The following is a 17264-nucleotide window of genomic DNA, read 5'->3' as shown; positions in this document are numbered from 1 at the left end:
CATTTACACACTCACTTCATTCACATTCACACACATATTCACATACTCATACTATACACATACATATACACTCACACGTCACAAACACACAGCACACACAACATACACATACACACTCACTTGCAAACACATATACCACAAACACACATATACCACACACACAGTCATATACACTCTCACACACATATTCCCATATACATATTATACTCACACTACATACTCACACACACACATATACACACACACATACTACACATTCACACATAACACACACACACATTCACATATAACACACACACACACAGAAGCCTTCTGGCCTGACAACATCCTTAATGGGAGTTTGAAGGGAGCTGATGAAGGAGAGAATCTAGGTTTGTCTGCAGGATTTGACATTGGAGCTTAAGACATCATATTTTTTTTTTACTATTGCATGCACTTTCCCAAGGCTACCCCACCCTGCCACTCTGTTCTGGCCTTTGTCACCTGTCCCTTATCCTGGCAATAGCCCCCAGATTGGGTTTTCCCCACAACAGTCTGTTTTACTGACATTTAAATGTTAATAGGGAGAAAAAGAAATATGTACACATGTGCATACACACACACATGTGCACACTACACATATGAAGAACAAACAAACAAACACAAGAGGACACTCTCTAAAGAAATACACTAGGTAATGACATAGCAGGCAGGAAAGGCTTCCTGGAGATGGCCCTAGAGCTGAAGGCAGACTTTCATCCTGGCTGCAGAAGGAAGAGGCTAGCTAGAGAGATAGCATGAGTAGTGGGATTGCTGAGGCCAGCAGAGAGAGAGAGAGAGAGAGAGAGAGAGAGAGAATGAGAAAGAGAGAGAGAGAGAATGAGAGAGAGAGAGAATGAGAGAGAGAGAGAGAGAGAGAGAGAGAGAGAGAGAGAGAGAGAGAGAGAGAGAAGACCACACACGGTGGGTCTCCATAGCAGGATGTGCCACATCATGCGTATCTCCTTCTAGTTCGTGTGTAGCAGTGTCTAGTGGGAAGAGACCTGTGGCGGAAGGAAGGGTATTGATCTAGATCTGACCTGCTTCGGAGGTGCTGCAGGACAGGCCTCAGATGAGATGCTTTCTGCCTCTGGGGAGCTCCTTCCTGTCCTGCCCTCTGCTGTTCCTCTCCTGCGTGATGTTCGACCATGACACCTCTAAAAAGCACGGCTACTCCAGGGCTTGGCTATTGTGAGCTAGATGAAAACAAGACACAGCATAATCCAGGTGTCGAGATGCATTTGCCTGAAGAAACCCAGTACCCTTCCACATGAGCTGCACTTTGCTGGGGGGTCTGGGCTGGGCTCCCTCTTAGATGAAGACCGCATCTCCGTGTCACGGCTCTTGCTTGCTGGTTTTTCTCAGGCCAACAGCTGGTCTGCAGCTGCCCATCTGCTGGCCTGGTTCCAGGCTGATAGGGATGACTTGATGACAGAAAGCTCTGCGGCAACCATTGGCGTTGTAGCCACCCCCCCCCCTCAAATCGCCTAGTGTCTTCTTAGAAACCGGTCACTGCCTAGCATCTTCTCTCAGTGACTTAATCTGACGGGAGCGTGGATTTTGGCAGGTGAGCACCACACACCAAACTCATAGGTGGCAACCTGGGGACCACCCAGCCCTGAAAAGCTGGCCAGCCACACTCCGGCGTGAGTTCTCTTTATACTTGGTTTTGTTTGTCCTGGTCCTTCGAAGGCCACAGGCTCTGTGGCCTTAGTCGTGAGCTCCTTTTCCACAGCAAAGGGAGAGAGAGAGATGTACGGAGGGCTACGTGGGAGCAGAACCATTTATAACCCATTAAACTGCCTGTCCTGATAGATACCCAGTCCCTCCTACTTGGAATAATGTGTACAAGATGTGTAACGCTTCAGGCGGTCTGCACAGTGCGATCTAGCCAAGCGCTCGTGTTCTGAGTAACCTCTCAGGCAGTACTTGCTAATTAAAACCAGGGAAGGCCTCACAGCCCATGGAGAACAGAGAAGCCAGGAATCCCCAGGACAAGGGCAGGATTTGCGGAGGCTCTTCACTCACCATCTCTTCGTAGACTCACCCCCCCACCATCACAGATCCAGACAAACACTCCTCGTGACTGGAAGCGCACTGCCTATGACCTCAGTCTAGTCTGCTAGAAACTAGCCTTTAGAAGGTTCTTTTCTCAAGGAATCTGAACCCGGTCTTTACAAATCTTCACTTTAGGGCCCTTGCCAGGCAGCTGTAGTGTAGCCCCTCTCACGGGAGAGCCCTTTGCAGTTGAAAGACAAGTCGTCTTGAGAAACGACTTGAGACCCTCAAACTTCATCTTCTGGGATCTTCTGGGCATGCTGAGTGCCCTAGTGAGGAATCTGATGAGTTCCAGACTCATGTGTGGTTTGTCCCTAGTAGTCAAGGGTACCTGCTGTGACAGCTACCAGGGACTAGGCGGCCTCTTCCTTTTCGGAGTCTCACATAATATCTGTCAAGAGCCCAAGTCTGTCTTCATTTCCTCAATAGCAATCTATTACATAAGGCGGCACTCAAGTCTTTGACACCAAGAAACTGCAGCCCTCATAGGAGAGTCGTGCTTCAGGTGTAGCCACATACATTTTAGGCTGTGGGGCTTTAAGCAACCAGGAAGGTTAGCACATCTAACTGAAGCTAGGATTAGGAGAAATGACATGTGCCCACAGGTACATGGCATACTACCTAGGATTAGATAGAGCTCTGCATATCTATCTATCTATCTATCTATCTATCTATCTATCTATCTATCTATCTATCTATCTATCTATCTATCTATCTATTTTGAGACAGGGTTTCTCTGTGGAGCCCTGGCTGTCCTGGAAATCACAGTAGACCAGGCTGGCCTCAAACTCAGAGATCCATCTGCCTCTGCTTCCCATGTGTCTCCGGAGTGCTGGGATTAAATGCACAAGTCACCACAACCTGGCTGAGCCTGGCATCTTTTGAGGCCAAGCCAAAGGCTTCTCCCTTGCCCTCAGACAGTTTAACCAGGAAGAGGAGTCAGGACTCGCTTAGGATCGGCTACCAGGGACTTGCATTTTGTGTTTCTGAGTCTCCACTGTGCCTCCCCTCCCCTCGAGAGCAAGGAGCTGAGTGTTTGTGGCTCCCTGGCACCAGAAGTAGGGTGTGCCCACTCAGCCTGGACTGGAGGGAGCTGAGGCGGCCAGTGCTTGCTCTACCATTCTCAGTGCCCGGAAGCCGGAGGGCAACAAGGACTGGCTGCCTTCCCAGAAAACACAGCTCACTGCCTGCCTGCTCTGCCCTTGAGCTCAGGCCCAGGGCGGTCCCGTGACAGGATCCCAGCTGGGGATGGTGGGCAGCGGACATTCCTCCTCCTGTGGCTTCCAAGAACCTCCCATCTAGGGTCTCCAGACCTCCAGGGCTGCTCCCCAGGACACACATTCCCAAGGCAGCATGTGGCTTCTTCATTCAGCCGGTTTCTGAACAGGACAAGGGTCACCTCCCCTCTTTGATGAGTGACTTACTCCAAAATGCCCTCTCTCCACCATGGGCAGGGATGAGGACAGGGGCTTGGAGACTTTCCAGGGGACAGCCTGAAGGCCTCTGTGGTTTCTTTGGACAGGGCTGGAGACAATCCCCACTCCCTATAGCCTGTGAACCAGGCTAAGCAGCTGGTGTATGGTAGAGTTATCTAGAGGCAACTTTTGGAACTCACTCTGCCCACAGTGAGCAGAAAGCCCCTGACTCCTGCTTTGGTGGTGTTAGGTGGGTTGTTGGAAGGGGAGGGGCTGGCTCTGAAGGGGCAGCAGTGATCAGTCAGCCAAAAAGCTTTTAATCAGGATATCCCCAGAGCACTCAGTTTCTAGTGATCAAGGTCAGAGGGCAAAGAGAGATCCAGGTCTGTTCTCAAGATGGTATGACGTCTGTGTGTGACCAGGTGGAAAAGCATGGGCCATGGGTATGAGACAGGTCTTGCTTGTGGTTAATTTTGAGAGTAGCACACTGATGCAAAGAAAACAGTTGCAGTTCGGCCTGAGACCGACTCAGTGTTCTCATCTGTAAAATGGGTCCTAAAAGTGTTCCACACTCAAATGGCACTGGATATGAATGGGCCTTTGGCACTGTGAGGTGGGGTGAGACTTGCTGGTGTGGCCATCTATCAGGCCTGGGAAGGAGCCCAGAGAAGGGCAGCAAGCCGGGGTCGCGCATCCTTCCTTTTCCACTAGGAGGAGCACTCGGCACTTGTTAAGATGCGTGTGCGTGGCAGGTCAGGAGGGCGGGAGGAGCGCCAGGTCCCCTCTGCGGGCTCCTGCCCTCCCCTCGAAGCTGGACCTTGTGTCTCCAGGGCCTGCTCTCCCTCCCGGGTGCTGGCAGGCTTTCAGAGGCCGGAGGAGGAGGAGGTTTGGCTGCCAGGAAGGGTGGGGCTGCCAGACACTGCAGAGCCACACTGTGACCCAGCCGTCCCGGAAACGCTCCCAACCTCGGCCCTCTGCGCGCACATCCGGCCGGGAGGGGTGCGGGCCAGGCTGTCAGGGGGACAGAGAGTGCGCGTGGGATGCCTCCGAGGTCAGGCTGCTAACGATCACCCAAACGAGAAAGAACAAGCTTTTTTTCTTCTTCTTTTTCTCTTTTAAAAATCTTATTCTGGGGCGAGAGGCTTTGTGTGTGACAGGCTTGGTGTTACAGAAGCAAGCCCTTAGCAGTGCGTTTCACTCCAGAGGCTTCCCCAGGCTCGCGCGTAAGTGTATATTTATTAATTAGAGAATGGTCATCCTGTGCCAAATTAGTTACCTACAGGAGCCCGTTTACAACTTGCTGCTTATTTTGTCCGTTTTATACACGAGAATGCAGAGGTGGCAAGGGTCACATGACCAAAGTCTCAGTTGTTGGATCTTGGATACAAACCTCGTATTTTTTTTTTTTTTTTAAAGCAGGACCTCAGGTTACTCATCTCTGCAAACTGCCAGCACCTGGTAGAGGACTCAGAACAAATGCGCAAAGCTGGAGCCCATGGGCACTTGGGCGTGTCTCTTTACCACTGTGGACAGATGAAATGACATAGAACAAGTGACAGCTTTAGCAATGGTTGTGCTATGGGGCCATGTGAACCTGGAGCTGAGGGTCTAGCTTTCTTCTTTTGATGCAGATTTTTCCTTTTTCCACAGACTATGTCAGGGCGAGGCTGTTTGGCATCCCAGGCAGACCCTCACTCTGGTGAGGCAGGAGATGTTTTGCGTGGGGCTGGAGGAGGCAGGGCTAAGAGTCCCTTCTGTGTCCCAGAAACTCCAGGCCTGGGGGAGGGGATGAGTGGAAAGACACCTGCTTCCTTCTATGATGTCACTGTGGGAGGCCCCTTCTCACCAAGTCCTGATGGAGGAGGTGACGTGGATATGGAAGCTCGGCCTGCCCAGAGCCCTGAGTCATAGGATCTGGCCCATGAACTTGAGAAGCATGGGCTCTTGTGTCATGGCTTCAGAGGCTGCCAGGGCTGGCTCAGCCTTCTGAAGCTAGGTGTGAGAAGGGATGGGGTACAGGCAGGCCTGAGAGTGGGTGTCCTAACTCCCAACATGGCACCTCACCTACAAGCCACCAATGTAGCTCATCTTTCTCTCCCATGCTCCACCCGGGGCCTTGCATTTGTCTTTTTGTTAAGCCAGACCTGCTCCTTCCTCCCGCCATTTTGACTGTTTCTGGGCTGAGGTTTAACATGTCACGCTGATTCAGAGCCAGAAAGAGTCCGCGTTGAAAACATAACCCATCCGAAACCTCAGGAGATAGGGAATAGTCATGCGGGTGTGGAAGGTGATAGGGACACGTGGGGACAGCAGCCTGAGACTGACAAGACAGGAAGCTGCTGTCATTCCAGGCTACCGGCCAGAGAGGACGCGGCAGTGGAGGGTGGGCTGGTAGGGCCTGGATCTGAGGCTGAACAGGTCACAGACCTGTTAACATAGCTTCCCTCCAATGTCTCGCCAGAACTGAACAGCACGTCTGCCTTTGAAGGTTGGCCGGAGTTGTTAATCACTAATAGTGCAAATGTCACCTCTGTCCTGAATGAGGAGGGAAGGGACAGACTATTTTAGGAAGATGACTTGCTTCCTGCACATTTTTTTTTTCCAGAAGATAGAGTAGTGTCTGGTGCTTAACGGAACACCAGATGTTTTGATAGGCCATCACAGCGAGATCTGCGGAGGCTGTGAGACAGGCTGATTGACGTGCATACGTGGATGACGCTGGACTCAATCTGACTTAAGAATCAGCTCAGATGCAGTGGTTATCCTCGCGCTTCGGGCTCTGTGTCCTTGTTCAAATGGGGACTCTCATTTTCGGGCTTCTATAGAAATGAATGACAAAGGGAACGTATAGAGAACTTGCTTGTCCCGGTAAACAAGTGCCACCCAGGAGAGCTGTCCGTCCTCGCTGCTCGACCATGGTTATCATCCAGACACGCTCTGGGGTGGGCACCTGGAATCCTCACCACAGAAACAACAAACGTATTCAAGAGCTGGCTTGCCCACTGCCTCCCTCCCTCAAAGGAGTAGTTTACTCTTCAAAGTCTGCAAGCCCCTCCTCTGTCCTTTTTTTTTTTTTTTTTTTTTTTTTTTTTTTTTTTAATGTCTCTTTCACCTCCCTACCCTTGTTTGGAAGAGATTCTGGAGCATTCTGTCAGGCGTTGTGGGAAAGCCGTTCCTTCAGGAGCTAGGTCTGAGTTCATCTACCCAAGTGCTTTCTGAACAGTCTGTGAACACTGTTGGGCAGGTCAGGTAGCAGACGGCTCGCCCCTCTATGAGACAGCATAATTTCCCTTATTAAAACTGAGTTCTGCCTCCCTGCCATGCTTGGACCAACTCCGTGGATCTTTCTGGAATGAATGTAGCTTCATTTTCTATGTCACAGCCCTTGAAATGTGGGGGAGTAAACATGGTAGGCCCAGCAGATATTTTCATTCTTTGGTTTCCATTTGCGACAGAGTAGCTGATTTTTCCACAGCGGTAAATCCCTCAGGATGGGGAGATCAAAGCCAGGATAGGGCTATTGTCTTGGTGCCTGGACTCTGTCACCAGCATTCTTGGGGTGCAAGGAAGCTGTATGGTGTACCCACAATGGAACACAGGTAGAGGTGTACAGGTGATAGAAGAGGTGGGCTTCTGGAAATCCCAGGGGTCCATCCGTCTGGAGTGTGGCATGTCTGGGAACCATGCTCTGGCTGGCTGCCTGGGACAAGCCTGAACTGCACGTTGGGGTCTTATTCACGGTTTCCTCTGCTCGCAAAGGATCCCTTGAACAGTTCTCACAGCCTGACCCCAGCGTCCCTGGGAATACCAACTGACAGCTGCAAGGAGTGAAGCCACAGCAGCCCTGTCGGGTGCCAGCTGGACGTGCCTGGCCGCCACCCGGGGATGTCAGAGCAGAGCTGCAGGCCACCCTTCCGCCAGCAGGAAGCCCAGCCGCAAACACTTGGACAGGAAGCCTGTGTGCTGGCCAGCTGAGCCAGCTCTGGTTTCTCTTGTGTCTGAGGGTTTGGCCTCTGAGTAGAGGAAAGCGAGCCAGGTGCTGCGGGCTGTGCTGACGCTGACTGGGTCAGGATTCGCCCCCCCGCCCCCCGCCCCCAAGAGCTTGGGTTGTGGGTTCAAGGGTGTAAGCCGAAAAGCATCCTCCAAGCTGAGGCAGAAGGGGTGTTTCTTGGAGGAAGGGCGAGGGAGCAGGGAACGAGGTGTTTACCAGGACTGGGCCAGCTGGCTGAGGATATGCTGTGAACCCTTTGTGCTGGCTCCAGGGAAGATGGGGTTGGTGGTTCAGTCCTGCAAACCCAGGCTGGTTCCCACTTCCCAGCTGCATCTGCCTCTGCCTCTGGGAGCTACACTGCTCTCTGTCTCAGAAGGCTTCGATGTCCACATATTCCTGGCTGTCAGGGGGACTCCTCAAGGGTCTCAAGTTGTGCTGTGAGAGAATTACTGAAAACTGAACGTGCTCGGCCAGGGACAGAGACGATTTACACGCAGGGCTGCCTATATACGTAAATCTCTTGAAAGCGGTCAGTGTATACTTCCATGTAACTGTCATGAAGGCATCTCGGATCATAGAACACTTAGGCTTTTCACAAGTCCCCTCACAGCCTGATTGTCCAGGAAGAGATGTCTGGTGTCAGGTACCCAGGTAAGCAGAGTGACTCAAGGCCACACAAACTGAGCAGCGGCAGAACCTGGGTGACCACAGTGACTTCTGTCACTCTAGAAAGAGAACGGAGAGGTTTCTTTTCAAAATATATGAGCATCTATCTGTCTGAGCATGCTCACCTGCGGGATGTGCTTTGGGCTGGCAACCGCTGCTTGCTGTCATCCCAAGGGAGACACTCTTTGTGGCTTTAGTCACTTCAGGTTCCCTCACAGTTTTCCTTTGCAGTTTGAACAATCCAGTTTTGAGTCTACTTTATGGCCTCTTTGCTTCTGACTTTAGACCAGGGCTCGGCAACGTTTTCTACCAAGCCTACCTGGTAACCATGCTAAGCTTTGTGGGACATATGTTATTGGTGGCCATGACTCAATTTTTGCTGTGGGAGTGTAAAATTAGCTATAGACAATGCATATCTGTGTCCCAATGAAACTTTAATCCACCAAACAGGCAGTGGACCAGAATTGGCCCACCAGATAATTATTTGTTGGCTTCAAGTCAAAACTGTTTTGTTTTTGTTTTTGTTTTGTTTTGTTTTTTGAGATAAGAGTCTCCGTAGCCCAGGCTACCCTTGAATTTACTATGTACTTAAGAGTCAGAATGAATCTAACAACTGAATAAACGGATGAATTAGTTTTGCAGTAAGATCATTTTAGGTACCACCCCCTGTACTTCATTCTGATCCCCATGTGGGGACAGTGTGATGTGACTCAGTGCTATCACCCTGAAGGAATATATAAGCTGTTTTGAACTCCAGCATGCAACTCATCTTTCTCATCTTTGTTCCCTTGTGAAATGTGGGGTGACTCCAGCTGCAGGGGATTGCAGCAGAATGACAAATATATGTAAAGTTTGGGGTTCAGTGACAAGGGTGGGAGAAATGACAAGAATTGTTCCCCTCAATGCTACTGGAAGTCACCCACTGTGTCCTAACAGTGAGGTTGCGATACTGCCTGTGTTCTATTGTCCTGGGCACAGGGAGAGGTCACTCACTGTGCGGTACGCCTTAGCCTGGGAAACTGGGCTCACAGAAGCTTGCAGAGAGGGCTCCTGTGTGGCATCCCAACTCACTCTATCCAAAATGACCTTTTCATAGCTGCCCCTTCTTCTTTCTCCATCTCTCTAGACCCCAAGCTGGAAACCCTCCTGACCCATCTCCTCTGCTCCATGTCCTGCCTGGTTGGGGGGGGGGGGGGTCATCAGCTTTCTTGAATTTGCTGTCTGGCTTTTAATAGGTTTATTGAGACCCAATTCACCAAGTATGTAACTGACCGGTTTTGATTATAATTCAAAGGTGTTCACATGTTGTATAATCATTGCTACAATGGTTTTGAGCATTTCTGTTGCCCCTAAGAACAGAAGCCTAGAGGCATTTCAGTTTCCACACTTCTTCCTAGTACTGAGCTACTGCTGGGCTAGCTTGCTATACATCTGCCATTAGAGACCTGTCATGCAAATTGATCCAACTAAGCTATACATGGTCTTTGGGGTCGAGTGTCTTTCACTGGACCTAATATTTTAAAGGCTCGTCCATTTTGCCTCCCTTATCAAAACTTTCACTCTCTTTTAAAGGGCTGAATAGTATTCCATGGTATAGATTTATGATGTTGTATTTATCCATCCATAAACTGTAAATTGTTATTCACCTTTCAAAGAAGAAGAAGAATAAAAGCAAGGAGGTGCTCAAGGAATGGCAGCTCCCATGAGATTTGCTAGAATAAAAACTGGACAGACGTTTAACAACCATGAATTGCTTTGATGTCGCGACTCACTGGGGGAAGACCATTTCCCAAGCTCCCTCCACTCCAGGGCACTGAGATGAGGACCAGTGTCCTGGCCTCCAACCTGTTACGTTTCCAGTTACCTCATATGCCAGGGTGTGGAGAGCAGATGGAGTCCCTGGGAAGTGTATATTTGTGACATGAGTGTGCCCGTGTCAAGGATGCCAGTGCCCCAGAGTCATGGGAATAGCAAGGCTTTTCTTTGGTCCAAGTTTGAAGGTTGACCTTTGGTTAAAAACAGAAGGTTGACCTTTGGCTAAAACTGGTACAAAAAAACCCAAAGACTTCAGGGTCACACGCCAAGGGCTGCTCCCTAGAGACCCTTCTCTTAGAGTAGATAACCCATCTCTTTGTTCATGCTGCATGTAACAAACACCCCGAGTATCCTGGCTGCTGGTGTGTCCTCATCCACATGCGTGGTCTACCTTAATCTCCAGTCAATCCTGGCCAAGTTTCTAGGATCCTGCTTCGTGGGCAGAAGCATCATGGCTTTCAAGACAGGCATCCAGGCAGACACAGAAACAGCAAGCAATGCATAAGGCCTGGTCACCTCAGGTTTAATCTGTGTCTAGGAAAAACAGAGCTTAAAATCCCCAGGTAGGTCTCGGATTATTTTTAGAGAATGATTTTTAAAGACTAGAAGCCACCTTCTGTCACAATAACAGACACCCGAGACCATCAGTTGTCATGCTAAAGAGACTTCTGGCTCAGAGGCCTGGAGGGTTCTGTCTCTGATGGGCAACTGTTGTTTAAGTATGATATGGTGGGGACGCGTAGCTGAACAAAACCACTCACATCATGGCAAAAGGGAGAAAGGAGACAGGGAGAGAGGTGACATCCAGAGTCCTACAGTGTCCCCTGAGTGTGCACATCCAGGGTAATGAAGGTTTCCTCACCAGCTCCCACCTCTGAAAGACTTCATCCTCTCAACAGACCAACCTTTACCCCATGGACCCTCAGGGGACACTTAGAAGCCAAATTATAATAAACTGCTATTGCATTGCTTGTCTGATATTCTGGGTTTCACCCAATCTCCTACCTTATTTTCAGCCTCTTAATCAGTAGGAAGACTATATTTAAAAACTCAGGAATCAAGTGTCCTATAGCTGGAAGATACTATAGCAGGGGTTCGCAGAGGGAAGATGGCTGTCCAGGAAGCACCTCTGGCAGAGGCAGGCAGCATTTGCAGAGCCGCATCTGTCTGCGGTTTTCCAGCAAACCACAGAGGCTGCTTCTGTGCATGGTGCCGCCACCCAAGGGTACTAGCTGCCTCTCCATTGGGCCTTTGGCTCTGCCACCGCCATAAACGGTTATGCAGGCTCCCTGCCTTTGTACAGTCTTGCTGGCTTCACGCTGTCAGGCAGAAGCCTGTGATTAGCAGGCTGTGAAGTGTGGAGAGAGGAGGCCTGCCCTCTTTCGGCCTCTATGCCAGCAGGTGGGCCATCTTCTCACCTATTTTGGGATTTTTCTAAAACAGGAAAAAAAAAATCTTTGGATACTAAACTGTCGAAAAAAAAAAAAAAAAAAAACAACAGGTGTCCATGACAGCTCTAAATATAGAGTTCTCAAGTGAGCAAAACACAAAGCATTGTTCCATCAACAATGCCAGCGGTAGGCAATGAGTCAGAGACCTGGAAGGCCAGAATGATGGGAGACAGCCTCTTCAGAAAGGTTGTGTCCTACGGGGGTGTCTCCGAGGAAGAGCAGGGTGAAATGAATGGGGTGCTGGGGTCTCGCAAGGGATGGATGTTCCTAGTAACCAGGGATGTGCTTTACAAGCAAGTAGGCAGACTGAAGAGGCAAGTAGGCAGCCTGATGCCTGGAAGTCTTCAGTGAACATTGGTAGTGGCGACCAGGTTCTCACAGGTACAGAGCAAGCCGTTAGCCTTGTCTATCTACCACAGCAGCTATTAGCCCACGTGACATTTGGTTAGCCATTAGCCATGACAGAGGTTAGAATAACTTGTTGCTCATCAGAGGATCCAAGATCAGTTGGGCTGTTATGCGTTCTCTTCTGGCTCTAACATGTTGAATGTCACCATCCCCAAACTTGTCCCTTTGGGGCTACAACAGCTGTCCAGATTGGCAGGGTCCTATGGAACCCAGTAAAAGTAACCTTATTCTCTTCCTGTGGGTAGAAGTAAACCTAAGGAACCCTGACCTTGACCGGTTGAAGAAAAGCAAGGTCCTACAGGCTTCCTAACACAGCCTCTGGAAAGGACAGCTTTCTCCCCATGAGCCAGGGTCTTACACAGATGGGAAAATGTGGGCTTCCCTCCGGGGCAGGCCTGATCAGGGCGGCTGCTGTTTCAAGGATGGCAGAGGCAGGTGTGGGCTTTTCTTCCCCGGTCCAAGCAGCTATCCTTTTCCTGGGGAAAAGCTTATTTCTCCCAGTGCTGACAGTGTTGGTGGCACTTGGGAGCTGGGAGCCTCAGGTGTATTCAGCCTTTTAAAGCTTCAGAAATAATCCCAGTGTCTAGCATGGAGAGATGTAGAGCCTGGGGCAGGGACTGGACATTGGAGCCATCACTTGGGCCAGTTACCCAGCCTGACTAAGCTCTCTCTGTCTCCTCATCAGCGTTGGTAATGATCACTTGGGCACAGAATGGCAGTGTGGGGGAAGACACCACCTTACTGAGTTCGGGTGGTGTGCTCAGCACAGACCAGCCGCTTCTGCTCATGCTCCGTGTATATTACAGGCCACAGCCCCCAGCCTGCAGGCTGTGGCTGGGGTTTTCCTATCTCTCACTAGCTGGATTTCTATCTCAGTTTATAGACTTGTGGGGTTTCAGAGCCGTTAGGGATCCAGATACCATCGAGTCTGGTTGCAGATTAGGGAACTGGTCTGCAAGTGTGAAAAGGGAGAGGCCAGCTAGGAAGAGGGCCATGTGTGACCTGGCTTCTCCACCCACTGTCACCACAGCTTCCTAGACCTAGTCATTCAGGAAGACAGTCCAGTCTACCCAACCAGAAACAAGGAAGCCTGGAGGGCCCCCTCTCATCCTGGTTGCAGTAGGGCCCCACTCTCAACAACCACATTGCCTAGAGGTATCTCCCCAGTGATCTAATAGGATCTCCAGCACACCCTGACTCCTTGCTCTGGCCTGGATCAGGAACTTTAGATCTCAGTTGCTCTGTTTTCTTATCATTTTATATCCTGATGACAACCTCAGGCCATCTGAGATTCCAGGGAGCCTGACCCAGACCCAGCACCTGGAAAGAGATATGTGTGTGTGTGGCTTAATTTTTTCATATATTCCCATTTTATTGCTTTTAAATTATAAATAATTATTAAATGTACTAATTTAACACAAGCCTATTCCTAACTCAAAGTATTCTATGATAAAAGAAGTTGCTTTTCTTACATTAAGAAAAAAAATCAAGTCACAAAGGAAATATTGCAAAATCAATGTTCATCTTCAAGTAAATACGAATGAGCAGAAGTTTCACTAGGCGTTGACCAGTAATTACCCCTGTGGACACCCATGCCTTTGTATGTGAGCACAAAGTGCGTTATAGCCATTTGCTCCAGACACACATGCTTTGGGGGGCTTACTGTCTAGTCACCTTGATGACAAGAGGCAGGAATGTTCTGGAAGAGAAGCACAGGCAGGCCAGGTGGAGTTCACTTACAGTTCCCGTTCACCTCACGTGTGGAGAACAGGCACGGGAACACACAGCAGAGGTCTCGCTTCTCGCTTCAGCTCAGCAATTGCCTCTCAAATTATGCTGACGTCACTTTCCTCTTGGCTGCTTCTCTCCAACCTTTGGAGATCCACCCTGCTGAGCCCTGTCTCACAAAGATAGCCCTGGGGTCACAGAAAAGGCCTCTCTGCTCTGGTGTCCCAGGCCAAGATGAGTCACAGGGATGGCACCTCAGAGGCCATGGTGCTGGGTACCATGACATGTCCCACACTGTGAGGTGGAGTCTGTGCTTTGGAATCTGCAGCCAACTGTCCATGACTGATGTTCTGTGCGGCTGGATGAGATTGCCGTGTTCCCGGCTTCCAACTGCTTTTCTGTGGCTCTGTTTCTCTCAGTCAGGGTCTCCTCATGTCTCCCAGCCTGCCTTCAAGTTCCAAATCCTCCTGCCCCTGCTCCCTGAACACTAGGATTATAGATGTGTCCCTCACATTGGCCTCAACTGCTTTTCAGTGGGAAAAATTCTGGTCCAATTGCTTGCTTCGGGGATTGCCTTATTTATAGAGCAAAAACCTTTCTTTGGCATATGCTTCTGAAACTCACCTATTCCAATGAGGCCCCTCTTGGAGGGGTAATAAAACTTCAGCATTCTCCCCGTTCTCTCCCCGTTTTTGTCTGTCTGTCTGTTTTTATTTATTGCAGGCACGAACTTTCAGCCTGGTTTGTGAAGTCTGTCTGTTTATTTTGAACAATGAGTCTGGACTTCATCAAAATGTCAGCATTTTGGAGACCCCACCCTAAGGTGAAAGTTGGGGGTCTCAGGGTTTAAACCCCAGCTTCTGACCTCAGCCCCAGAAGCATAGAGGTGGTTTTTAAAAAGCTGCTGCCTGGAGGGAGGATTTAGTCTAACCAGCACCCCGTATCTGTGGGCCACGTGCTCTCCAAACCCCAGACACAAACAGGATATGTGCTGAGCTTTCTCCTGTACAGATGCACCTATAATGGAGTGTAATTTCTAAGGTAGGCTCAGTAAGAGGTGAACCACAGCACCACAGAGCAGAACACCAGTAACAATGGACTGCGCTGTGTAAGCCTTGCTGCACATCCACTTACACGACCTTAGTAGGAGTCATGTGGTCGAGCGGTGGTGGCGCATGCCTTTAATCCCAGCACTCAGGAGGCAGAGGCAGGCAGATTTCTGAGTTCGAGGCCAGCCTGGTCTACAAAGTGAGTTCTAGGACAGCCAGGGCTATACAGAGAAACCCTGTCTCAAAAACAAAAAACAAAAAAACCTCAAAAACAAACAAACAAACAAAACCAAAAAAAAAAAAAAAAGAAGTCATGTGAACGTGGCCTCTTTCTGTATCCTGTATTGTATTGTACCCCGCTGCTCCTCTTCCTGTGATGATGTGACACATACAGGAAGGAAGCACTTCCGGACCTCTGTGTTATGTCTGGATTGTCCAGATTTCTGTTCCCGGCTTTTGGGGTCCTTATTAAGTAGGGGTCATGTGAACTGAGGTGCTGTTGTGCTACAAAGTGACCATGAAAGTGACCACAGCAGTGGCACAGGCCTTCCTCATGCCATCCAGAACTTATGAGTTGTAGCCGGCCATGACAGAGCACTACAGCATTTGGAAGCAGGAGGAGCACTGGGAGCAGGAGGAGTACAAGGATCAGGAGCTCAAGGCCCTTCTCAACTACATAATGAATTCAAGGTCACCCTGGGTTTCGTGAGACCCTGTCTGAAAACAGAACAAAGACTCCACAAAAATAAACCGTTTCTCTTTGTTTCTGGGATTTTCCTGCATGGTATTTTCAGACCATGGTTGGCAGTAGATGATAGTAGTCCAAGGGGGTCAGGGGATGGGAGCGGGGCTGCAGACAACAGGGGACTGCTTCTGTAAATGAGACTTTCTTCTTATGTAGTCAAAAGAAGCCATATCTCCAGTTTTAATCCAGAGAAAAGCTCGTATGGCCGTGCAGGGCATCACTGGAACTCCTGAGCGTTGGCCAAGGGTCTGCTCCCAGCAGGGTGTTTAGTGAGCACTTGCTAGCAGACCAGCTTTGTGACAAAGCATTATGGGTGCTTCATGGGGGCAAACATGGGAAGCTGTATCACATGGGTGAGGTTGGCCCTTTCCCCAGTGCCGCTCACTGTGTGCCTTCCATGCAGATTCCTGGCAGCCACACCTGACTAGAGCCCTGGTATTGTGGTTGGTTTTAATGGCAATTTGGCACAAATTAGAACACCACCACCACCACCACCACCACACACACACACACACACACACACACACACACACACACACACACACACACCCCGTGTCAGGAGCCTCAGTCGAAAAACCAAGCATCCTGACTGCCTTGATGTGGGAAGGCCCACCTCAATTTCCGGCCACATCTTCTGGATAAAAAGGATATTCTGCAGTCAGCGAGTCCAAGCATTTATTGTAGACAAGAGACCAGTGGCTGTCCAGGAAACTTCCTGGCTTCCACCCAGACTAGGACTATTGAGACAGCCCACTTTGTGGACTGAGTAACAGAAGGGTGTTCCCTTCCACCCCATGAGAGACAGCTATCTCAGGACCACTCACCGATGCTCAGGCATCTGGCCATCTAATCCCGAGGACCCAGGCTCTCCGATTCTTGGGTGTGATTCTGCTTCTGATCCTATTTTAAAACTGACTTAGCAGCTGGGCGGTGGTGGCGCACACCTTTAATTCCAGCACTTGGGAGGCAGAGGCAGGCGAATTTCTGAGTTCAAGGCCAGCCTGGTCTACGAAGTGAGTTCCAGGACAGCCAGGGCTACACATCCACGGTACACATCCAGTTACATGACTTTAATAGAAGTCTTGTAAATGTGGTCTCTTTCTGTGTCCAATATTGTTTTGTATCCTGCTGCCTGTTTTCCTGTGATGATGATGGTGATGATAAGTGTGTGTGTGTGTGTGTGTGTGTGTGTGTGTGTGTGTTCACTTGGACTCGAGTTTCTACCTTGCGTGCTCCAGTCCCCATCTACAGCTAGGTCCGTGTCCCAAACCTTGCCTGTCACCTGATGGGGACTTCTCTGTGCTGTTCCAGACTGGATAGCCACTGGCTCCCACCTGACTCGACTGTCCCAATACATCTGAAAACAAACAAGGATGATGCAGACTCAGCCGTCCCACTCTGCCTACACTGGGCTACCTTGGCATTTCCAGTCCCCAAGAGATGCCCCTACATCCAAGCACCTGACTGAATATCCAAGACTCAAGAAACATCTTAGGCTATATCCCCTCCCCCTGGCACCTTCCAAGTAAAGGTGTGCATGTCCTCTCTGCTCTGCAGAATTCTCTCCTTCCTGCACGCGACCATTTGCTTGCTCACCATGGCAGCCTCAGACCCAGCACAGGAGCCATCAAATAGCTTGTGATGTCTGTGGGACCCATGGATAGGATCGTGAGTGAGCTAGCTAGCAGGTTCCTTCCCTGATGACCTGACCCTCCAGCATCACCACCTTCACCTCTCTGACTTCTTAACTGGCAATTCTGAACACCTTGTGGCTCTGTGTACTTCCTGGGCTCTTGCTATCCCTCCAGAGACCCCCACTTCTGTCTTCGTAGCTGGCTCCTCTGCTCCCTGTTCTATATCTGTTCTATAGAGAACATGCTCTTTTGTTTGTTGTTTTTTTAAGATAGGGCTTCTATCCTG

The 17264-nt window shown here is 49.9% G+C and overlaps 1 long non-coding RNA gene across 1 annotated transcript in view; it reads left to right on the top strand.

Moving 5' to 3' along the window:
- Window positions 1–17264, top strand: part of Gm26562 — a 50924-nt gene that overhangs the window by 14073 nt on the left and 19587 nt on the right. The window lies entirely within an intron of this gene.

The sequence above is a fragment of the Mus musculus genome, chromosome 16, assembly GCF_000001635.26.
Source record: "Mus musculus strain C57BL/6J chromosome 16, GRCm38.p6 C57BL/6J".
Lineage (NCBI taxonomy): Eukaryota > Metazoa > Chordata > Mammalia > Rodentia > Muridae > Mus > Mus musculus.
This window is presented reverse-complemented; position numbering and strand designations above follow the sequence as displayed.